This window comes from Amblyomma americanum, chromosome 11 (assembly GCF_052857255.1).
Source record: "Amblyomma americanum isolate KBUSLIRL-KWMA chromosome 11, ASM5285725v1, whole genome shotgun sequence".
NCBI classification, from domain to species: domain Eukaryota; kingdom Metazoa; phylum Arthropoda; class Arachnida; order Ixodida; family Ixodidae; genus Amblyomma; species Amblyomma americanum.
The window spans coordinates 38971146-38996626 of NC_135507.1; positions in this window are offsets into that span (position 1 = coordinate 38971146).

Here is a 25481-nt window from a genome sequence, read left to right on the forward strand (position 1 = left end):
CCTCGACTCCTACCTTTTTTTTTAACTCAATGCTGAATATAGGAATAGTCGACCAACGCATCAGATAGTCCCGCGGCGGCTTGCCGCTCTGCCATCAGCGATGTGACTATTAAATAAAACAGTCCACGTGTATTTTTATCTCAGTGACCCTAATTGGCGGCTATATTGTCTGTGACTGAAACTGTTTATTTACTGGAACATAAAAAACAAAATAAACCGAAATCGAAGCCACCACTGGACTTGCTGAAAGGCACTTCACGCGTTTGTTGACTTCGCCTACCTACCGCGTTGAGTTAAAAAAAAAGGCTGGAGCCGGGACGTTTAATCCGATTTAATTAGAAAAATCGGGCGCTCAAGGCAATAATTTGAAGCTTCTAAAAATGCCAGGAACGTGTAGATAGATTTCCAGCGGTAAAAAGATGAGTTCAGATTCCTCTTGAGTGCACCTTTAAGTGGTGTCGTCAGGAAAGGCCTTAATCAATACTAATCTCATACTGACCCTCATATCACTTATCATAAATACTGACACTAAAAGCCGTCATTAATACAAATCTGATTTCCCAGGGATAATAAGTTTTTTGCCAACCGTTCGCACAAACAAGGAACCACACAGCTCTTTTTGCACGTTTGCCTATTTAGAATAACCTGCCTTTTTATCAAGCTATCGCCATGACTGTTTCGTTTCAAACATAAACTATTATCCGCAATAGCACATTAGCGCAATGTGATTGGCGCATGATGCCCTTAGTTTAATAAGTGCCATAAAACCCAACCCAACACAACAAACATTAGCGCAACACTGCTACCAGACAAGTTTTTTACTGTGTATAGTGCCTTGTTCGTATTTCGCACCTTAGTTATTTCACATACATATCGGGAAGCATTACTAAATTGTGTAAAACTTTTATGTATTTCTTAAGAACTGCGAAAGCCTCGTATGACATTTTCAAGTTGCTTTTTCTTCATTTGCCATTTTGTATTTGCCGCTTTTGTTTCCTTTTGACCAAGTTGGCCTTTCCGAAATTTCTGTGCAAAGTTTAACATTCATTTACAAAAGGTCCCGTTACAACCTTGAGCTCTGGTACCTCCTTCTGTATGGCTAATGTAATACCTGTCTTTTGTTAATAAGGAATATTCAAAGCACTCAACTCAAAACAAAAATCTATATACCGCAATCAGAAGTGAGCAAATCCAGCGTTATAAAAGAGTCTCCAATATTTGAGTTGCAAGACGAAGCGGTGAAGCAAACAGTGACGCCATCGATCAAATACCTTGCGTTACCGCACGCTGAGGTGCCTGTCCCCTTTCGCAAAGGATTATCGATCTCTTCTCTTTCTTTCCTTAACAACATTGCCCGAACAATGCGCCTAACCCGAAACTTCGATCGCTCCGTCTTCCCGCAGTCCCGAATTTATGGAGAATCTGTGATAAGCGAGGCCTTATAGCACTTTCCGCATTCTTGTCCGACAATGCACGTGACGGGCTTTGTATTTCACTATAGCCGCTGAATGCAACGGCTAACAAATATATCCTCTTCAGCCCACCACTGCCTCCCCCCACCCCCCTACACGCCGCCGCCCTTCGCCTCCTGGGGGAAAAATGAAGGAACAGCAAGACAAATAGAACGAATAGAAGCGAGACTGTTGAGGGAAAAACTCTGCCCTTCGTCTTTCATTGTTGATGATGCAACAGTTCTTCTCTGCTCTGCTTTTCATGCGCGCAAGCGCTCCTATTGTTGAGTCTATACGAGAGCTTCTTGTAGCAAAAACAAAAGTAGGGAAAAGATCTCAGAATTTATGTCTCTATCCAGAAAGTCAAGGCACACTGATACCACGTTAAGACATTTTCAGAGAATATTTTGTTCGGAAAATCGCGATCAGAGACACATATAAAAGGAGGTAGAATGAGACTATACACAGCGCTATGTATCGTCTGGTTCTTCGTGGTCTTTGTGTGTGTTTCTTCAATCACGATGTTTTTCCTTAAAGGTAAGAATAATGCTTGCAACACAATATCCCCGCCTCTGCTCTCCTCTAAACGCGCAACATGATTCGACCCAGTCCCAAGCACAGTTTCAACCGACCAATCACAGGTAACGCATTCTACGGCCTAATACCGTGTTAATGCGCCACGCGCAGCTGATCAGTGAAACACGTTCAACTGGAAGCTCATATACCTGAACTACATGGTTTTGATGCTTAAAGGTATCACGTGTTCTCTCTTCACAATTGCGAATTTTCCTGATACATTTTTTTCTTACCAACAGGGGTATGCTACCACTGCTGCGGCGAAAAATCTGTGAATTCAGGAAAGAAACCATAATACGGTTTCCACGGTAATACTACGAAGTTGGCGCAGTGAATTAGTATCTGCCTGAAATCAACTATAGAGTAGTATGCTAAATGATAGTTCGATCGTTGGTTTCGGAGAATGCTTGTTGCTAAGAGCAGCAGGAGGCTTCGAGATGCCTTTGTTTTATGTTTTTTTTTTGCTAATAAAAATCTAGCCCACAGCACAGCCCACGCTCTAGTGCTTTTGTCAAGTGCACCGACTCTTACAGTGTCAGTTCCTTAACAGTGAAACAGAACTAGCGTATGATTTATTAAGCGGGCATTTTTTCACGTGCACTGCTTAGCGCAGAAATTTTCAAGCCACATACTTTATGGAACGTGCAAATCGTGGAACTTTTCTTACTCATGACAGATGACTCCCTCTTTTATATACAGCGAATTACCAGCCACGAGCTCTTCTGTTTTACTATGATATGTTGCGAACCTGCTTTGAAAAATAAATTATATCAATCTTCCACAGCGTTTAACGATTCCCTAGTAGGAACTGCTTATCAGCATTTAGGAAGTGCCGCTCAAATGTAAAGAAACCTTCACATTGCGCAGCTTTGGAAGAACTCCGAGAGGGAAAAAGTCTTGAAGTATGCCGTATTCTCCTCCGCACATTTCTGCGCAGTTCTGGATTTTTAGCCGCATTCATTTCTTTTTTTTCGTTTAGAAAGAGCTTACACTCTCTAAAACTAAAAATCGTATAACATGACAACACCCGCCGTATTCTTAAACATGTTTTTTCATGACACATTTCATCGTGTTCTTTTGGTAATCGCATGTCGTTGCCCTAGTCTGTTTGCTCTTCATTCGCATGGCGCTTTTACTACCTTCTGTGTGTGTTGGTTTCGAGATATTTGCATATGTTTGCAGTTTATTGACCGCTAGTGACTGTTTCAACGCCCTAAAGGTTGGCTTTCGTGTGCGTCTGCATATAATTTTTTGCCTGCTTGTTTGTGTGTTCGGTAGAAATTTCTAGCGGGAAGAAGAACAAGCGGATTTTTTTCTTGCACATTAATTTATTCGAAAGTTGTGCCTAACCGCTGTGACAAAACTCCTGCCACATCTATAGAGATCCATCAGTCAATATGTTAAGAATAAAGTGCAAACAATGGTTCTTTGCTGTTGCGTGTAGTTTTGCCCAACGCTCAAAGCCTATAAAACTATAATCAGACATGCGCTTATCAGATATTTTAATCGCAAATTTTTCCCTTTTTGCCAGTTTTACTGCGTTCATCCATATTTTGGGTGTCTTCCTCAGATGAAAACAAAAAATTTAAATAGATTTCTGTTTCTCAGAATATTGTATATATCTTGTTAGAGCTCAGCGGCCGTTATCTCTCATCTATTCATGACTGCATGTCATATCCCTTCATATTATTCGTACAGCTAAACCGATCTCGCATACCCTACATATCTATCTGCTTATAAACGCTTATATTTTCTCTAAATGCACAAACATGTTTTCGTCGTATCAATTTCTGATGGAGATATTCTAACTAAATGTCTAATCTGACTCTGAATACCCGCATAAAAATTGTACAATCTGAGAAAGGCATCAAAATTGGAATTAATGAACTGATATATGTCTGAATAACGCAGGCCTGCTCGGTATGTTCAATAGTAAGTGGAATATGAGTATTCGTTCTCGGTCACTGCTTTTCTCATGCGAAAACTCAAATTAGAATCAGAATCAGTTTATTCTGCAACGCATGCAGATATCTCAAGCATTCTAATAAAGACTTCCTTTGCCTGCATTGTCTTATGACTGGACATGCAATAATAACAGTGTTTATTCACTTTTTCAGAGTGAACAGAAATTATTATGAATACAATATGCTAAAAGAAAATTTGCGTAGCTTAATTATGTTATTAGGAAACTGGTAAACACATGTATCAGTACTTACATATTTTGGCAAAATATAAGGAGAGGAAAATGCTAAATCAAAAGAGTGAGGAAAAATACAAAATACTAATAAAATAAAAGAGGATAATCTATACAAATTATAACACTGTTCAGTAAAGTCTACCAACAGAAATCATGTGCAAGTAAATAATATCAAAAGACAGAAACTGCACAAAGCACAAACGCCTGAGTCACAGAGAAAACACCTCCTAGCGTTAAGTGGTAGCCGATTTGAATTCAGGTGCCATGTATTTCTTAACAGTGAAGAACATTCTGAGTGTCAACCGGGCGCAATACGCAGGCCAGCTGTGAGGCTTGATGCCTTCGAACGGAGCCGACAAACCGCCATCTCACCAATTTTAAAGTTTTTATAGGTAAAACATAATAAATGCGCATATCTCGATGCGCACACATTAGGGCTTCTAACATGCAGACTGTATTAGGCCTCTTGTAGATACCACAAAGACGATGTTTACGTAGATTCTTCAGCCACTTACCATTGTGAGCGTGAAAAACAATCTGCACGTGAATTATGACAGTAGAACAAAATATAGATCTATCCATAATATTTGCATTGTATGGCGAAAGATCTCAACGAAGAAGATCAAAACACAGGGTAAAGACACAAGGAGGGAAATGTGATACAGCAAAAAATTTAGTAGATACAAAATTTACGAGCATTCGATTGTTCTATATAGAAAAATGAGTTAGCATATAATAACAATCAAGTGTAACAAGGGGATGAAATTAAACCACTCAAGGCTCAAAGTGAGTGAAAGTCTGCTGGCTGACTTTAAAGTAGTCTAGCCGTTTAGTATTTTCTTATAGTGTATAGTAAATGTGTTTCAGAAAACAAGTAAGGAAAATGAACAGATTACTTTCCATAATTTGTGCGCACTTTGGGTAACTATAAAGATTTCGTGCGATTGCAAACCTGATAAGATTACCATTCACGAGATGGGGCCGAGGAGTGAGAAAGTATGAGGGAATGCTATTCTCGAGCTTGGAAAGCAACGCGCTGAGGTTTAATTTCACCTGTTTTAAGCTGCAGAAGTCTTGATATTCCTAGACAATCAGTCTTGTAAGAATGTAACTGGACGCTTCTTGCCTACAAACCAATGAATTTTTGGGAAAAATTTGCCGGAAGATGCTTTATTTCGGTTAATGTGAAATGAAGATAAAGGTTTCAAACACAAGTATGGATAAAGGGCACGTTGGCCCAAAGCCGACTAAGCAATTCGAGAGATATTTTTGAGTTACTTATTCTCTACACTCTACAGTGAATCGTTATACACGCCTTAATTCAACAATTCTATCATCATAGAAAATGGCACCTTACTGTTTTCTTCTGTCCAAACGACTACGAAAAAGTACCGTTATTTGAACTGTTGAATGATCAATTACAAGAATGGGCTTGTTGGTTGACTGTAGATAAGGCGCCGATGTTGTCCGAACCAATCGAGTTTTGCGTATCGTGGCCTGGGGATGAATCAGCCTCCTAGTTGTGGAAAGGAACCCGAGAAATTACGTTTTTCCTGTATTTCTCTCAAGTAGGCACACAGTTACAACCGCAAGATCTATAGATAAAAAGATAATACGGATAATAAAGCCTACGGTTTGCGTGACTGCCATGCGGTGTTCACCTTAGTGCGTGATGTTTCCTTCATTTTAACGATACTCAACAGCCAGTAGTCCTTGAGTACAGCAATGTGGAAGCAGAAACCCGAGCATAAAACGGGAAACGGTTATGGAAGTAAAATGCTTTGCGAGATAGAGGGATGAAACAACAACTGCGTAAAACTTTTTCCGCAGTCCTTAAAATTGCTCCCATGAACTAAAGATTCATCCCGAAATACAAACTTCCCTTTATGTAGCGAATTATTTTTAACGAAGCACGCAGTGATGACATAGCCTACAAAAGCAGAAACAGATGAAGACACCTGTTCAGGCTTGCTATAAAGCAATTACCGTTGCTGACGGAGAGGCGGCACTGGGTATACACAAATGAGCACCCACCTGTAAGAGGATCCGCCCCGCAAGAAAACCGCATGGACTGCGTTCGAAGAAGTCGCGTCTCCAGCGGAATTTCAATGAAGCCCGGCGAAGGAACTCTCTTGCGATAAAGGGATATTATGTTTTCGCCTGTGGAAACAATCCGTTCAGTCAGAAAGATGCACTTCGCGAAATTTTACCTTGAAGTACAAGAAAAGATGGCGTCGGTAGGGCGCTTACGGTGCTCATTATTTGTGGGACAAGGCCTTAACTTTACTCTGCGTCTCTGAGTGAATCCGCGAATGCGCGCTTTGTTTGATTGCGGGGAGCCATCTTAACAATTAGTTACTTTATTTGTGTTGTCTTAAAACTGTACAATGAATTGCATTTTCTAGAGCACGAAAGTGGTTTAAATTACTCGCATATGATAAAGCTAATTGTGACCCACAATAAACCCCTAACGTCTCGCAGTGGAAAGGAATCTACAGCAGCTTTCAGTCGTTTCGTCAAAGCTCTGCTGAGCGGGCTCGAGCTTGCAACACGGGCTCCCTGTCATTTACTGCATCAGATGTGGTAACTATATCAAAATATACAAGTAAATTGAATATTTATATGTTTATGAAGTAAAATCTGAACGGGCGCTAAATGTAATTTCCCTCCTGTTGTACACTGGATTACAAGTACAACGGATAGTCGTTCATGTAGAATGTCTTATGAAGATAACGCAAGATGATTGCAAATGTCTCCTGTTTCTACCAATCAACAAGAAAACAAGGAAAACAAATTAACTTACTTTGTTACCGTGAGTAATCTATTAAGGTATACGAGCCTATCCTTCGCAAAGAGCAGACATCGCGAGCTGCATTGTAATATCCTTATAATAAGAACGCGAGTTCTGAAAGTGGTAACATTATTGCGCAGTTTCCTGCATTCAAGAACGTCTATTCTATTTTAGTTCGACTTGCTTATAAAGCGTCCTTAGATATAAAAGAGAACGCATGATCAATATGCTCAATAGTTGCATTGTAGGTTAAAATGTTATCCGTAACAACTTTGCTATTCCTAATAAGAATAGGCTACTCTAAAAGAAAATGGCCCGATATGAAAGCTATTTAAGGATTGAGGTTATGATAAAGCACTTGCAAAGGTAATTTCACCTCAGAGTTTAAAATTTTTGTTAGCTTGTTTCTGTACATAAGCTGGCCACCTTGACTCCGTTTACAGCAGCAAACGCTTGAATATTCAGAAACATTTCCAATAATAATCAACCCCTAAACATTAACGCTTGCAGAGAATAATAATAATAATAATAATAATAATAATAATAATAATAATAATAATAATAATAATAATAATAATAATAATAATAATAATAATAATAATGGCTTTATTTGCGCCTAATGAATACATGGCGCGGGAGACCCGCAGTAAAAGCTGTCACAAGCGACAGCTTGACAAAGCCGGAGGCCCCCCTATACACTTGACAGCATCATAGGCGCAATGAAACGGCATGTCTCATCCAAAAACTAAATAGAACAAAACATGAAAACATCTGCAATTACAATCACTCACAAGAACTACATAAAATTATACAAAAAATGTGGTAGAATGAAGTTAGAAAGCACTTACAAAAGCAATAAAACATTCATGTCTGATGGCAATGAGTTTAGCGAAAGTAACAGATAAATTAAGCACATTTTGCTTCAAATAAAATTCAAAACAAAGTGAATACAGACAAGCGGTACAGTCAGGGTAAACAACAACGTGACAGAGTAAACAGGAATGGCAAGCGAAGTGTCCTAGTACATGTTGAAATACCGGCGGAGTGTTTTGAACGTCACCTTTTCAAGTTGGATATGTTTATGATTTAAATCATTTAGTAACCGGGGTAGTTTATTCTGTATTGTTTGTAGGCCGTATGTTGTGCGAAACGTCCTTACTTTCCAGAGCTCCGTGTGACGTGTCTGGCGTGTAGTAGTGTTTGGTTGTAACCTGGCTAGACGATGTAGAAATGAACTGTTGCTAGCGTTTTCATTCTTAATTGCCTTGAAAAGGATATAATCAAACAGTTTGGTAACAGGAATTATGTTGTATTTGGGAAATAAATGATACGTATGTGAATAAAACGGCAGATTTTCTATTACTCTTACAAACCTTTTCTGCAACTTGTGAAGCTTCTGCAAATTTCCGTAAGTTGTCGTAGACCAAACTAAGTGACAATAATTGAGTCGGGAGGAGAATAAGGTATTATAAAGTAACAGTAAGATTTTTGGTGATAGTAAATTGCGATTGCGGTATACTAGCCCAATTACTTGTGCTAGCTTAATTAGCATGCTGTCCACGTGGACATCCCATGACATATTCTGCTGAAAGATAACACCTAATGTCTTAATACTGGAAGTTACTTCGAGAGGAGTGGCATTTAAGTAGATAGGTTTTTGTGTTGTTATGTTTTTGTTTTTACTTCGAAAGAATACGGCTTTTGTTTTGTTTGCATTAATCGTCAGGCTGTTTTTACGTGTCCATTCGTCTAGTTTTATTAATGTTAAATTAGCAGCATCAACAAGGTCGTCACTAGTTTTACCAGTTAATAATATGCTGGTATCATCCGCGTACATGATAAATTTCACGGTTGCATCAATATTCACAATATCATTCACGTACATATTAAATAAAAAAGGTCCTAATATACTGCCCTGTGGAGGATCCGCCTTGTGTTCAAGAGGACTGCGGCTCGAATCATGATGCCGCGCAGTTCTCTTTGGAAAAAATAAATAAAATCTGCTTGCGAATCAAATTCCTTATCTCGGTACACTGAGCCGGAAACGCATTCCCTCACCACAACAGGATTTGACCGCCCTGGTGTAGTACTTGGCCATGAATGCCCCAATTCATATGAATACACGAATTGACCCTTGGGCCTCAGTCCGAAGTGGTTGCGGAGCAAATGACCAAGGCAACAGTAAGACCTGTGACGCAGCAGAGGCAACCTAAAATTTTTGGCTGCGGACAGGCCGCTGTTGGGAAATAATCTGGCAACGTTAAACTCTAGAACCTAATCCAGTGTGAGACCAGTCTAGCAGTCCTGTTCGAGGAACTAGCGGGTAATGTTTGGGATGTCATAGGGCTTAAGCGCGGAGGACAGATGAGAGACTTACAATGCTATAGTGCATTACCGGACACACGAGAAATAGCTGTGCGATTCTTCATTAACCAAGATACAGCTGGCAACACAGAGCAGTTTAACAATATTAACGAGAGGGTGGTCGTTATCGAAATTTAGCTTAATAAGAGCTATAAACGTATATTAATAAGAGCCTACGCGAATACATCCAGCCGGAATGACCAGATCGCCCAAAGCTTCTACAAAGAGGCGGAATCGCCAATGAGCGAAGTTAAAATGACCGACGGTTTAGCATTGCTAAACACCAAATATTCTGCGAAAGCATTATTTTTTATAAGTGCACACTACATACACATACCTCAAAGTGGGATAGAGGTTTATACTTAATGTTGAACAGTCTTAGAAAGGAGCAGCAATTTACGAGTGGTAGCCCGGTTCTGCAAGTGGTAAGCGAATACGTCTACTTACGGCAAGTAGTGACCGCAGATCCGGACCACGAGATTGAAACTATTTGAAAGATATGAGGAGTGGATTGCATGTGACAGACACTCTCCGGTCCGTATAGACAGCTTACCAATATTCCACAAGACAAAAGTGCATAACAGCTTTAACTCAGCAGTGCTCACGGATGCTAGAAAAACTTGTAGGCGAAAGAAAAGGGTTCAAATTAAATTCAGGGCAAAGCAGTGAGATACGGAAAAAGAAATGGTAGGTGTAACGTTAAGGGATATTAAGAGCGATTAGTGCTTTAGGGAACACAGCGGGTTAATGAAAGCTTAGTCGAAATCAAAAATATACGGGCTTGCGCAGGGCACCTAAGCGAATGCAAGGTAATCAATGATAGGTAAGAGTGATGTACTGGATTCCATGGGAAGGCATGCGTAGCAGGGGACGGAAGAAAGTCAGGTGGAACATTGAAATTAAGAAGCTTGCAGTGTGAAGTCGGACATGGCTGGTATTGAACAGGGTCAATTGCAGAAATAGGAGCGGGGTCTTTTTCCTCCAGTACGCGCAGTCAGGCCGATGATGATAGAGTCTGTGCAATAGCAACTCATTCCTAGCAGAAAACTACCCTTTATAAAACCATTACAGCCACTCATAGATGCCCTCAATTGTCTTCTCACAGATCAATGACTGGCAGAGGAAGGCTGCACAAGTTTAAAATTATTTTGCTGCAGAGTCTGTGAGCAGCCTACTCTTATTACCAGGGGCATAAATTCAGTCAATACTCTGCGCCGGTCCTGTCGTCTTCTTCTTTCTTTGTCCCTCGTCTACGCGCTGTTATTCCCAGCAGTATGTACCAACCCGCTCAACTCTCCGTTTTGCCCTGTTAAAAGTGACAGAGTTTCCGAGAGTACGATGACGAACCATACGGGGATAAAGGGCTAAAATGAAGCAAGATTGAGGGAACATCAATATATCCCTGTATATTTAAAAACACCTCACAGTGCATATCTCACTGGTGCTTTATTTTTTTACTAGCATCAATTCTGTCACAAGCGGCAAAACGAGAGACCTTGCGACTTGTCAAGAGCCCTTCTCGGCGAGCTCCGTAATGGGCCTTTTGTGGCGGTAAATTATATCTAGGCCTATTTGCTGATTACGCGTCAGTATAGGGCGTTCCTGTTCATTCTTTGTAGCGTGCCTGGCTTTTGGGCAAAGAGATATTATGAATGTCTGTCTGACCGCAAAATGGTTTTCACTGAGCTTATACAGATGCATTTAACGAGAAAGAATTGGGAAGAAGGCTAACGCGGTATGCATCCGAGTTACTGGAAATAAATGAAGCTGGTCTCGTAAGATTCAGAATGCACAATGGTGGAACCGACACTGTTCAAGCCAGTTGAGAGGATTGGCGCCGATTTTTAATTTCAGCATCCGTATGAGAATTAAAACGTTGGATCACCATCACCCTCGAGGTTCCATCCGCTAATGAACAAAGCCCTCTCCCACTGACATTAAAATGGCGCTGCCGTATGCAGGGTGCGTACAATATATGAGGGAATTTCTAGTATAAGAAAAAAACGTGTACATAAATTACCGCTGTGCAAACTTCTCAGCGCGATGTGGGCTCGCCACCTAATTATCTGCTGAGCTCGCTTAGTTTTTTTTTACTTTTCATTTTTAGATGGATCCTGTCGTACTATTCCCTATGATGCCCAGCTTCGTGCTTCCAAAAGGTCAAGCGGTTTTTCTAACGCTGTCCACGCGATGCTTATATTCGGTTATCCAGTGACTGCTTCAACATTCTAAGTCCAGATACGCTCTAGTGCCGCGTTTTTGCGGCAATGTTATCAAAGCCAACATGTATTGCTCTAGTGCCGTGTTTCAGCCAAAATGTTATCCATGTTAACGGATCTCTGTCAATGCTTCCACATAGCTCAAAGCGCGAATATTGGTTTGATATTATTATTAGTTGATAAAGAGGACTATGTGCAGTGCACAGCGTGAGAGAGTGTTGCTGTTTAATAGAAAGCGTGTTCGGCTCTCGCGCAGTGCCAGCGTAGCAGACCTGTTCGCGCCGACGTGAAATTGAATCCCAGTTGCAGATATTTATTTGATCTATTTTTATTTATTTTACTTGACTTGCCACAATGCCCCCAGCACTACGAAAATTTTCTCGGGGTTTACCCATCGGACGTCGGAATAGCGTTTTCGCACTAAAAGAGAAGGCCACGAAAATTGCTGGCGCAGACGTGTAGGTAAAATGGCAGACGGATAGGACTCAACGAGGGTAAAACGAGTGACCAGCTTACTGTGGTTCACGTTGGCATCCCATACACTTGACGTCTTCTTGTAACAATTAAACTAAAATGCAGTCATGAAAGAGTAAAACCAGTGAAAGATACTAGGTTTGATTATCATCTTTAACACATCAGTAGTACGCTTCGGCGGCTTGCATTGAAGGAGGAAAATACATAAAAGATAATTTATCGCATTCATGCAGTAGATAAGTTCATTTTCATTCACGTGCTCATTACTGCGATAGCCTTCGGAGCACATCCTACATGTTAATACACCCGGCTTTGCAAAATTTGTGAATATAGTACGGAACAACTTATTTATGTGCTTTTCCAAGAACATTGGGTGAAGCGGTGGCACTGAAAACTTCAGTATATAGAGCTTTCGTAAAACCTTGGCGGCTCTCTCTACCGCGTCCTTGAGAGGTTGCATCAGATTTCTCCTAAAAGACACAATATGAGGACAAGGAGCTCTCTAGTGAGTAGCAGGATTCTTTTGTCCCGAATTTTATAGTGTGCCCTTTAATTCGATGGCTGCAGCGGGACTGTTCGAGTTTCTTAACCCAAATATTTTAATTCGGTGACCATTGACCGTGCAGCCCAAAAAACGCGGTGATATACTTGTGTGTTCACGTAGATAGAGCTACTCATTCTGAAACCACTTGATGAAACAAGTCCCCTCTCACCCACAACGAAGCAAATCAAGGTTTGGTGCCCTGACTTGTCTCTTTATTACAAATTGCTTTAAAATAATTCATTGTCCCTCTGTTTTTACTTTAGTAAAGAGTCTATTCTTCAGATCAAGTTCTCCTAGGCTCACGAGAGTTCGTACGGGTTCGGCCGCATATGCTCTACAGCTGTCACTATTCCATATGTTTTCAACGCTCCTTGATGGGGAAACTAGTTGCTTTATATTTGCTAGACTTGGCTTGTATTTCATCTGTGCTAGTGCGGTGAGCTATGATTTCGGCCCCGGTACAGCGCGCGAAGGCCAAAAAATTGCCAACTTCACCCAGAAGCAAGACCAACTCGGGGAACGGCCGCTCTTTGATGCCAGGGACTCCTCCCGACGTGCGCCCAAGCTGGACGTGATGGTCGGCATCCTTTGAGCTCGATGACAATGACTGTACTTGAAAAGAAAAGAGGAGGCCTTGACTAAATCCATGGAGCAGGAGGCCAACGTAAGAGTATGTTCTCGGCTCTTGCATATATACACCAGCGAAATCCGCTTGTTTTTTCAAGTGACAAAGAGACAATCGGCCCTGGAGTGGCCCTGCAATGGGAGCTTTCATACTTCTTCGTATTCAATCTGGACAATTTCTGATGTAGCGAACTGATACTCGCGACAACAGTCAAAGAGGCCTGCTAATTTATATTATTTTCAGTCTGGTTAACAGGCCAGCTGTTGTGAAATAATGTCCTAAGTAGAAATCATTGTTGGTGCTCGGCCGTGTCATCTACTTTCTTCTGTTTCGCGCTGTACTACCCACAATGTACTATGTTCACCAACTCCCCAGCTCTGCATCCTTCCTCACCGCACTGCCTTGTTTATCTGCGAAATTAAAATACCCGATTCAAACAAGTCTTCTTTGCTAAGCTTCATATGTAGACGAATTTGAACTTTCAGCAAGGAAAAAAAGCAAAAAAAACCGTCCCGTTCTCAACACTTTAAATAAGTACTGTTCCGGAGTACACGAAGCATTAAACTTGCATCTCGGACTGAAATTAGTTTCTCCCAATATTCTAACAATCAACATCTCAGCAGATGTCAGAAATGAAGCAAATATAGAGTTTTGTTAGTGGCAACAAAATGCTAATGCATATCTCTTTGAGACATTTTAGACCGCCATTGTAAGCGTAGAGTAAAATCTAAATTTTCTACACTTCATTTTTTTAATTTTAAAACAAATAATTCACTATCGTAATTTGAGGACAGGGTTAATTGGAGAGACATGGAAGTGGTCTTAGCGCTTCACTGAACGTAGCCAGGATGATGATGAGTTTAAAAAGAAACGCAAAATTCATAAAATGTAGCTCTGTTATAGGCGTACATTTCTAGTTCTACTTAGAGATCACAAATATGTTTTTGCACCTTCTAAATTCAACTCTTTTTATATGCTTTTTCGAATGTCAAAGGCATCAAAGCCTGAAAATGCAGAAACCGAGTTGCTTTTTTGCATTTCTCTTTAAACAGTTCATTCTCTGTTTTGTTTGAGTCTAGTTTTATTCTTGTTGTTCATGCTAAAAGATTGGTAAACAATTCTACATTACTATTACTTCTAAAGTCTAACTGCATCATAAGCAAAATCAAACTGTATTTCACAGCAAGCTGACATCGCACAGCACACGGGCGCCTTACCGTTCTTCCTCCATAAAAACGCAGCCGCTGCGGTCGGGTTCCCGGGGTCGAACCCGACCGCGGCGGCTGCGTTTTTATGGAGGAAGAACGGTAAGGCGCCCGTGTGCTGTGCGATGTCAGTGAACGTTAAAGATCCCCAGGTGATCGAAATTATTCCGGAGCCCTCCACTACGGCACCTCTCCCTTTCTTCTTTCACTCCCTCCTTTATCCCTTCCTCTACGGCGCGGTTCAGGTGTCCAACGATATATGAGACAGATACTGGGCCATTTCCTTTCACCAAAAAACCAATTATTATTATTATTATTATTATTATTATTATTATTATTATTATTATTATTATTATTATTATTAATATTATTATCATTATTATTATTAAGCCACATTCTTGCATCTCAGAGGCATTAAGCAGTCGGATAGTCGTGCTGCTCATTAAAGGCGTATTTCAAATCAAAACTTTAAATTGGCGCACGCTGATATTCAGGGGCCCTATCAGGTGCGCATATATACCGCGCAGCTCAATGTTCAGACGGGAACGCGAAAATGAAACACCTAGGCCAAAAATGCATTTCTTCTTTAAGACGCTCGCCTGTAGACAGCTTCCTAAGTGTTCAATCCCGGTACAAAGCACAGAGAGGCAACACAGACAAGTGACGCATCTAAAACTACAATAGCTGTGACTGGTAAAAAGACGCAGTGTAAGAAAAAATATATTTCAATATGAACTGCTTTCTTAGAACTAAAATAGTGGATTAAGCGGGAAGATGAGGCAAACTGAAGAATAACACAGTCTTGACCTTTTACAGCAGATAGAATTATGTACTGGAAGCCAACAATTTGCGACATTCGTTGCATTCATTCCTTTGCAATATTCGATACAAGTATCCATACAGTCCATTACTCCCGATAGCTTGTAAAAAAAATTTTCTTGCGGCATTCGGTTAGATTTAGGGTTTCGTTTTGATAGTTTAACATTCCGAAGTGTGTCAGACAATGATTGGTTTATGGCTTGGTTTATGGAAGTTAAACGTCTCAAAGCGACTGAGGTTATGAGGGGCACCGTAGTTGGTGGTTCCGCATAATTACGACTACCTTGGGTTATTTAAAGTGCACTGAAATCATACAGAGTACCTCCCACAAACGTGCACTGGTTAGAAGCTCATTGAAGTGTCTTCCAAAAAACGCAAAAAAACGGGTCTGACCGTCCGACCGACCACTGGAAGTTCCTGCATCTGATGCATTTCGTAAATAAGACCAGGTTGAGGTTGAGGTTGAGGTGTTGAATGCTATATGTGGGGTTAGCCTTGCTTTATCTGCCGGAAATTGCTCCACCGCAGCGTCCCTTCGATATTAACAATGCCGCATCTACCCCGCTTAGCGCACAGTCTCTTATAATAGCACAAATTTTCTCCCGCAGTCATCATCTATGCACACAATCAATCCACACAGTTCACCTCACAGTCCACTCCAGAAGTCACCATCTATGCACATATTCAGTCACAGTAGAACATAGGCCATTGTAGTGCCACAATCCATACACACATTCACTCACAGTATAACGTAGTCCACTCCGGAAGACACCATCTACGCACACATTCAATCACAGGAGGCCATACTCGCGTTTCAAACATTTTATTTCCCTGCCATTGGCCAGGATGCACGCCATTGCACTACTAAAGAGAAGACATTCGTCCTGTTGTTCCAAGTCAGCTTGGTAATCATGAGCTCCAGAGTTATGATTCAATGCCTCGATGAGAAAGATGAAACGTTTTCTCAAAAATAAGCTCGCAAGGATAACACTATCTAGACGCATAGTGATCTTTACAGAGCGTTCTGCTGTCTACTGCCTAGCCATGTAAATACTCTGCATAGACATTTTTTTAGAGCGATAGCTCTACTCATCCCGTACAAAGCTCAAGATCGTGTGTATATGAAATTTGACCTTCAAACCAGGAGGAGCGGAGGTCTGGCTGTGACGTCATGCTACGTGACTCGCCACGACTCGTCACAGCTGCGCGCGTTGAGCTGAGTGTGCTCGCTCGCCCCGCAGATATCGAGTCATGTGACTCGCTGATCCTCTCCGCAGCTGCGTAGGCGGAGCCGACGGCGCTTTCGCAAGTGACAGAAATCGCGCGACGCGCCTTTAGCCATATAAAAGCCTGTGGCGTGTTGTAAACATAACAGAACTTTCGCTCGTCTTGCTATTTTAAGCCCGCTTGTACCACTGCTACATTTTTTTTTCTAAAACTGCTACGGGGCGCAAAAAGAAGGGATTGCATTCCACATATCACAGCGTTTAGCTTGGGTCCTGCAGGAAAAAAAGGGCGCCCGAAGGCAAAACAGATTACTTTGCTGCCTTTTCAGCATGGACAAATTTTGCATTAACGTGCGTAAATTTATCTCCAGCTATTTTTGGGCTAAGGGAAAAAAACAGGGCGTATCTTTATTTTTATCCGGTTCTACTCACCTTGTATTGTGCCAACAAGTGCGAAGAGTTTCCATGGACTTTCGAAATGCACGACATGTACCAGATCTTCTAAGTATGTGAGCTTGAAGCGAACTGTTCAAACTGAACTGAAAAAGGTTGCTGAGGACACAATGAATGTCACACTCTAAAACTGAACATGCCCTGAAGTCTGCACTTCGTTTTTTTAGGGTTTGTCTGGGACCTTCTTTATTTTAGCCTTACAATCTCCACCTAATCCATCTCAAATGCCCCGAAGGCTGTTGCGTGAGAGTGCATCGATCATCAGCAGCGGAGAGCTAGCCGCTGGGACTAAAGCTCCACTGATGAGAATGGTAATCTACTAAGAACTCTCGCCGCTTGTAGTGGCTGGGCAAAGTCACTCAACTAGTCATGCCGTCGTTACGCGACTAATTAGCGTAACGAAGCAAACGTGACAGCGTGCAGGTCTAGAAGTCCCTCTCTAGGGACGGCTCGTGTAAATAATGCACCAGGATTGATGTGCGCAGAGTTAGCACAAATTAATAGAAAATCGCTCTCGCTAACGCTATGCAAAAACACTCTTATACTCTAAGCCTTCTAGCGTAACACCAAAGTGCAGATTGCATGGTATTGAGAATAGCCTGTGGCGATGTTTGGCGCAGTGACATTCATTTCCTTGTAAGCTTGGCAAGGTGTAGGTGGAAAGGGTGCAACAGAGAGCAAAGGAACACACCTTGAATAGGTCAGCATTATTTTGATGGTGGACACGTAACGGTCACTGCAGGAACAACATCATCATCACCATCAGCATCAGCTTGATTACGCCCACTGCAGGGCAAAGCCTCTCCCATTTATCTCCTATTAACCCTGTCCTATGCCAGCTGCGCCCAACCTATGCCCGCAAATGCTTAATCTCATCCGCCCACATACCTTTCTGTCACCCTTTGCTACGCTTGCCTTCTCTTCGAATCCACTCCGTTACCGTTAAGGACCAGCGGTTTTCTCGCCTTCGCAGTGCATGCCCTGCCAAAGCCCAGTTATTCCTCTCGATTTCGACTAGGATGCCATTACCCCGTGTGTGTTCCCTCACCCGCTCCGCCCACTTTCGGTCTCTTAATGCTATGATTATTATATTTCACTTTCCACCGCTCGCTGTGTTGGTCTTAAGCTGAACCCTTTTCGTTAGCTTCCACGTTTCTGCCCCAGAGGTAAGTACTGGTAAGATACAGCTGTTATATACTTTTCTCTTAAGGGATATTGGTAAACTGTCATTCATGATCTGAGTGAACCTGCCATATGCGCTCCACCCCATTCTTCTTCTTCTAGTTATTTCCCTCTTATGATCCGGATCAGGGACTACACAGTTCTCGCTCATACCAGCAAACCGTAAAAAAAGCATACGAAATTTTGTAACTTCGCCTAATTTGAGGAAGCTGAAGCCCTATCATTCTCACTGCGGAGAACATGTGGCCATCGCATTTTGTGCATTTGTCACTAATAATTTAGCAATAATTTGTACTCTGCATTCATGTGCTTGAGCGTATGCTATCTTTCCTCTGCGTTCATATTTATTATCGTACATTACCTTAATCAGAGCGTTTACTTACCGATGCTGCTTCGCCACTGTCACCTTGAGAAGTAAGAAAAAGCATTGAAAAGCTCGAGAATTATGCAAGAAATGAAGCCTATTTGATCTTATTTTTAACAAGTGAACTTATGGGATTAGATACAAGGTGCAGACGACTCCAAGGCAACATACAATTTTAAAATGTGTTAAAGTGCACGTTTAGAAATTGTCCCTCAAAACATTCTGATATCTCTTTTGTCTGTGGCAAATTGAAGGGAAGCCACAGGCATGCGCTTTTTATGCGTTCCTAACGCCTTATCAGTAGCTAAAATCAGGGGTACACCTGAACAGTGCACACACCGGAAGAGAGCAATCCTTGAATTAATTCTTCTCTTCAGCGAACTTGCTTAGATAGTCTTCCACTTTTTTGTTTAGCAATTTCAATTGTTAGCGTCGAATAAAGAAGCGCTAGCGCTCAATAGTACAGCCGAACATTTTTTTCGGTATCAGGTATCTCTTCCTTTTTGTATATTGTTTACCGTATTTATATATAAGCTCCATCGCGTTGTGTTTATGTGCAGAAGCTTCCTTAAAGATGATATGCCATTCCTGCTTTTTTGGGCCACAGCTTGGTCTTTATCCATGTTTAATAAATAGTGAGTTTTCTTTGCCAGAAGCTCCTACCAGCTTCTGATGTTTTACACTATTTCTTTAATGCGCATTCTAGTTTTTTTTTGTCTATTTAACTTGCATGAAGTTTACTTTTCCTCTTTGGAAAAGGAAAATTAGGTACTTTTTTTGGCTGTTTCCCGGCCTAACAACATTTTTTTCAAGTGAACAGGAGCTTCTTATAATGTAATCCCGCATTCAGTCCTTTTATTTCACAGTTGAATAGGCCGATTCCTAGTACATCCTTGATTACGTGCAATAGTTACCTTGTGTTAGTGAAAATGCTTTTTTATCGTTGTTCCTTTAAGGACTCGAAAACTTCCTTGGATTTTTTTCTTTCCAACAGACATGAGATATGCGCAGCCCGGTAGTTTATTCTCTAAATCTTTAAGCCTTCGCAGCTTTTAAAGAGAACAAGAAGCGACTCAGCAAACGAAATGAGAGACCTATTTGGAATCCGAACGTGCCATTTTCTAAAAGAGACTCATCGGTAGTTGCAAAATAAAGACCAGAAAGCTTTCGAAACCGTGATTCCGAGGTAGTGTTCTGATTCTTGCGCTGTCTTGGTTAAGCTTTAGCGTAGGCAGCTTCAACGTGTGAACGCTACTTCTTTAAGGCTTTCGGCGTCCACTCGGGTGTTTGCCGCACGTGCTTTCTATGTGCATGTCGAGAGGAGTCTTTTGCGAAATATAAGTAAAACTGCCTCGTGCTCTGCGGAAACACGCCATTCAGAACAAATACCATATTTGGAGCCTTACATGCAAAATTTAGGACAGGCTTTGAACACTCTTACCGCGCCGAAGTAATGAAATGCGACGCTGTCGATGGTGTTCCAGCGTACCAAACTACAAAAAAGATGTAAGCGCTTGAAGACCGAAATTTTGGGCCCCCGTAGAAAATAGCGGGCCGAAACACGAATTTGATCAAAGATTTTGCGAGGCACGTGCCATCGCTGAAATGCTCTTAGCGTAAGAATGCTTCAGCCGCTCTCCTCGTGATGGAAGACATTCCCGTCTATTTTGAGGAACAAAACTGAACTCGGAGTCGTACCACGCTATCTCCTAGCACACACGAATACTGAGTCTTGTAGGAAATTTACCAGAGGCCAGATTTTGTATTTTGGTGTTGACGGCTGAAGGATAAGATTTCAGTCGTGAAGTGGGCTTCACTTCTGATGATTCTTATTGCGCACGATCTTCCTGCGTAACTCTACGGGAGAGGTTTGTACACTACCTTAAGTGATCACGCTTCAGCTTCAAATCGACGAGAAGGGAAGTAGAGAAAAGGACCTTCATTTTGATTGGCGAAAAAGAAGAATAGATATTGAAACTGCAATAAAAGAGAATAAGGGGCTGATGAGTATTTGTTATCCATTTCAACGTTTAAGAACACACTGACGGATAGCCAGAGTTTGTGTAGGCTAGCGTTGGTGCTACACAAAAGAAGCAAAAGATTTCCCAGCGTATTTCCATATCACAGTTTTCATGATATTGAAGTTGCTCGAAGAAGGGGGGGACGGCTTTCTGCATTTTAATAATCGCTGGCGCCAGTCATGGCGGCCAAGTGTCGTTCATTCTGTCTGCCTGTCTGTTGTTGCAAGGAAGAAAGAAAAGGAAAGTGCACAGGCCTGCTCACTGGCTCAAGCCGTGCCACAATCGCTACCACGTGCAGATAGTAGGAGAGTTGAAAGATGGGATAGAAAGACAGGATAGTAAAGACACGCTAAAGACAAGGCCGATCCCGGAGGTAGCGCAATACCGGGCCAACCGGTGGCGGAAGTGAAGCAACCTTCAAACTCTCCGCCACATTTCCAAAAATGAGTCCATTTGGGACCCGTAACAGATATTCTACGGGGTCCGGACATTATAGCTATCGTTCATTCAAGCAGAGGGCTCAGTTTTTTTAAGCGAACCGAAACGCAGGCATTGTATCCTGGCCTGGCAACGCTTGTAGATTTTAGATTATAATTAATGCTGTTGCATTACCAATTGAAGGTTTGTTTGCAAATATTAATTATTGTGCAATGTATTTTTAGTCATCACCTCATAACCCGGCCGATTTGGATCTTCTCAAGTTTTATCAGGGTATATTTTGGTCAGTGCGGCTGTTGAGAAATCTTTCAAAGCCGTATTATGACAAAAAAAAATCAGTTATAAATTGTTTTGGCAACGGCTGAAAAGAAAATTTTAGCCAGTTGTCATTAAAAGCCCCTGCATCAACTTCGATTTCAGCTTTACACATTATGAGGCCTCCCCTGCTGCCTTCAGGCAGTTTAGCGCCTTTTTCTGGAAACTTCTTTGAGATATTAGTTTCCTTTGTCAGCTTGAAGTTCTAAAATTCCAGCACTCAAACCAACCCGTATAAAATGTTAATTAAAAACAGAACTTATTGGAGTTAAGGTATTGAGGTCTCTGCTTAAGTGAAATGTTAAATTTGGCCGCAGCACTTCTCCACTTGCTGCTCCCATGGGAGCGCAAAAATCATGTAGCCAAAGAAACGCCAGAGGGAATAAAAACCCAGCTTTTTCTTGTTTAGTCGGGCGTACTTAAACGAGAAAGCTGCCCTCACACTTTCAACATCTATTGCGAAGTATAGATCAGAGAGCTTATCTACTCGACATATCAGGTTCTTTAAGAACGGCAGCCGTGTACTAATAAAATGAAAAGTCATGAAGCATTCAGCAAGATTACGAATATATACTACGTTGTCATAAAACAAATCCATTTCCGGATGCCACGCGGTTAAATACACCCGCCCTGGTATGGTCCTTTTTTCACCAAAAGAAGCATGTTAGCAAATCAAGCTGAAAAATGCAGTTTTAGGCAATAATAATAATAATTCGTTTTTTGCGGAAAGGAAATGGCGCAGTATCTGTCTCATATATCGTTGGACAGATTGATGTTTTTAAGTACACCAGCATTACACACAAGTCTACCACGAGGCGTCACCGGCCTCGTGCGTTGGCCAGCGAAGCCGATCTGTTCGCGCTGGCGCGGGTTCGAACCTCACTGGCGGTTATATTTAATTTATTTCTTTATGGCTTGCCCGAAGCTCCCCCTGAAGTTAAGCTTCACACAAACTCTGTGAGCCGGTTAGCAATCGTGAAGTAGTGCTTTCACATTAAAACAGCCATAAATATGAAAAAAAAGTATCGACGTAGTTATATAATAAGTAGGTCACAGGATACATAAATAATTGAACCAAATATTCGTTTAAAAAGGCCCAGAGATTTTTCTCGCAGTTCTGCTTAGCGACGTAATTTTTACTTCTGGCGACAGCTACATAATGAGAAAATTGTGCTTTATCTGGCTAATATTTCTCCTCTTTACTCCAAAAATTGCGACTCACAAGTACCAGCTCCACTTGATTTTTACTATACCACTACCTAAAACCGTCCTTCAATGTTGTAGCGTAGGAAACACAAATTCGGGTCACCACGTAAGGTTTTGGGCAGTCTGCATTTTCCTGCAGTGCTTTGGTGTCGCCATAAGTCGAAATTGACGACGAGTTGTTTTTTTTTTCTGGAGACACAATGAAGTAAAATAAATTCTGAAATTTTGGATCGAAAAATTTTGGCTCTCGCACAAGAGCCAAAATCGCCGTCTCCAACGAGCGACAGTCAGTGAAGCACCCGGTCACTAGGTTCGAATACCTGTCGCGAGCTAGTCTCCAATCTGACAAAGAGAGGTATGTGATACGCAAAGAGAAACCGTATGACACCATCAACAACGGTGTACGAAGAATGGTCGCGTCGCAATTTTTGTACGAAAATTAGATTTTCAGGAATGAAAATGAGGCAGCAACTTTCTCACATCTTAGTGGGCCCCTCAACCATTCCTTAAGGGAAGAGGTAAAGATTCAAGGAAGGAATATCAATTGAAGTTGCACATGTCGCCATTTCGAATCCCTGTCGCTAACTAGCCTCCAAACTTAACTAACACATGTAAGCTATATGCAACCAAGAATCGTATGACACCACCCGGAACTCTGTACGACAAAAGGCTGCGTTAAAGAGAAAACTGGGGCTACATGGAGGTCCGCCAGTTATGATGCATGAGCTAATTGTGCAGGGGGTGGGGGTGGGGGGGAGGGGCAGGGATTAGAGTTTCTGGATAAGCTTTGGAAACTTATCCAGTGACTTTAGCAGAGATGGGACGGCTGCTACATGACTATGTTGGAATGCTTCGTCGCACTCGCCGCTTCGGGGACAAGACTACGGCTGCTGCGAGGCCATCTTTTTGGGACCATGTGACCATCTATCGGCCTCAACACAGCTCGCCGACGAAATTTCGTCTTTCGTCTAATTGAGCGAGCAATGTTTTCACCTTAATAGTCCGCAGGCCTAACCCACGCCATCTTTAGCAGCTTCATAGCTAATAATAATAATTGGTTTTTGGGGAGAGGAAATGGCGCAGTATCTGTCTAACGTATGATTAGGGACCGCCAGGAAGAATGCTTACCACTAAAAATCACCTCCTGCCAGTTAGCACAAGTGGCAAGTGCTAAACAATCGAAGAAGGCATAGTCCTAATTTATCAATGTCTGCATTTTACACAGTTGTGTACTTTGTGGTAATGACCGGTGATGTAAAGTTTTAAAATTCCAACAGCCACGTGGGACTTCTAGCAAAATAAATAGGCATAAATTAAAAAAAAATTGGTTATATGTTCGGATAAGAGTCACTAATAGCAATGTGTAATAACTTTCAAACCCAATAGACAAGATGCGAAGGCTGCAGCCTTAATTCTAACTGATCTTCATTTCTTACATATCTACATGTAATAAGAAATGTTACTATCTAGAGATAGCAGAGTTTAGCATTGTTACTTGTCGACAGTATGTTTTGTCATTCCATAACGGTTTCACAGCGACTGGTAATCGTAATGAAGGTCATCATTTGCAGCACTGGCAAGAAATAAAGCTTTAAGTTAGCCCGGGGCGAGCTTCCCCATGTCTACTGCTTCACCACACATTACGGCCTGGATAATTTCTAATGTACGGCGTTTTCAACATTAACTACACTGCAGGCCAGCTGAGAACGAATTGCAAAAAATATGTGTGGACACTTGACTAGGGTTTTGGTGAAGAAAAATAACTCGGCTCGCTATTTGTCTGCGATCGCTTGCACGTTTCATCTCAAAAGCTCTGCGGAATCACTGTTGCCAGATGAAACAAACAACGCAAGTCGGCCAGCTTTAAGCTTAGTGCTCATGCAGAGAGATGGAAGACAGAGAGAGGTAGAAAGAAGCAAAAACTTCACTGATACTGGGCATTCTTTCTGTGATCAAATGCAAGCTCCTTGTGCTTTAAGCGCTGCGTGCTGGGCAATATTATTCTTATTTATTTTGCTCTCCTATTCTAATTTCTGTAGCAAATGCAGTACTTTGTTTAACAGTGCCCTTTTATTGCAAAATATGCAGCTAGAGCTTCATGTTGATGGTGCTTTCTCCCGACTTGGTCCTCCGGAGTGTGTGGCCTCCCTGTAGCCTTTGTCATTGCGATATGGTAATGGGTTCACGCTTGTGACTGTTTTCTTAAACTGTTAGTTTTTGACATGCGTGAATATTCAAGGGTACACCGCACATCACCACTTTAGGAACCACAAGCCAACCAACACCGTACTAAATAAAAGCCTGCGAATTGGTCATGGTTCTACTTTGTAACGTCTTCTTGCTCTGCCAACTCATCATTGTGCTAGCTTATGGAGAGAGATACGCGCAAACTGCGTTTTTGTTTCGGCGGCAATGCAAGATGCGAGTTCTGCAGAGTAGAAGGCTCTATGACCTCTGCTGAAGAGGCTTAAATAGAAAAGGTTCCTGGAGGAGAAAAGGCAAAACGGGGCAGAGCACGTTATCTTCAAATCCCAAGGGAAAAAAGAATGGAAAAAATTTACTATTCCTCTGCCGTCCCTCCACAATATGCCCCGGGTGATTTGTGAGTCTTTCTGCCACCGGCTTCGGTGTAAACACTTACGGCAAAAGCCAAAACGCTAGGAAGCCTAAGATGGTAGGATTCAGGCGTTGCTTCTCAGCAGCCACGCGCCTCGCAAAGAGAGACGCACTGTTCGAAATGTCCGGAGAGGTCAGGGCCCGTCCGGTACCTTGCCCCTGCAAAGAGAGCCTGAAAAAAATTTCGCGCTTGGTTTCTGCCTTTGTGCCTTTTTTGGAGGACGCAGTCGTGGCCTTTGACCGAAAATTGGGTGGAACGCAGAAAACAGAAAAAAAATGAAAGCGCGGCGGGCTTCAGTATCGGGCTGAAATGCATTTCACAGGCAGCTGCCTTCGTGGCAACATGCTGTCACGAAAACCACGAAAAAAATGAACATCAAATTTTAAGAATTAAG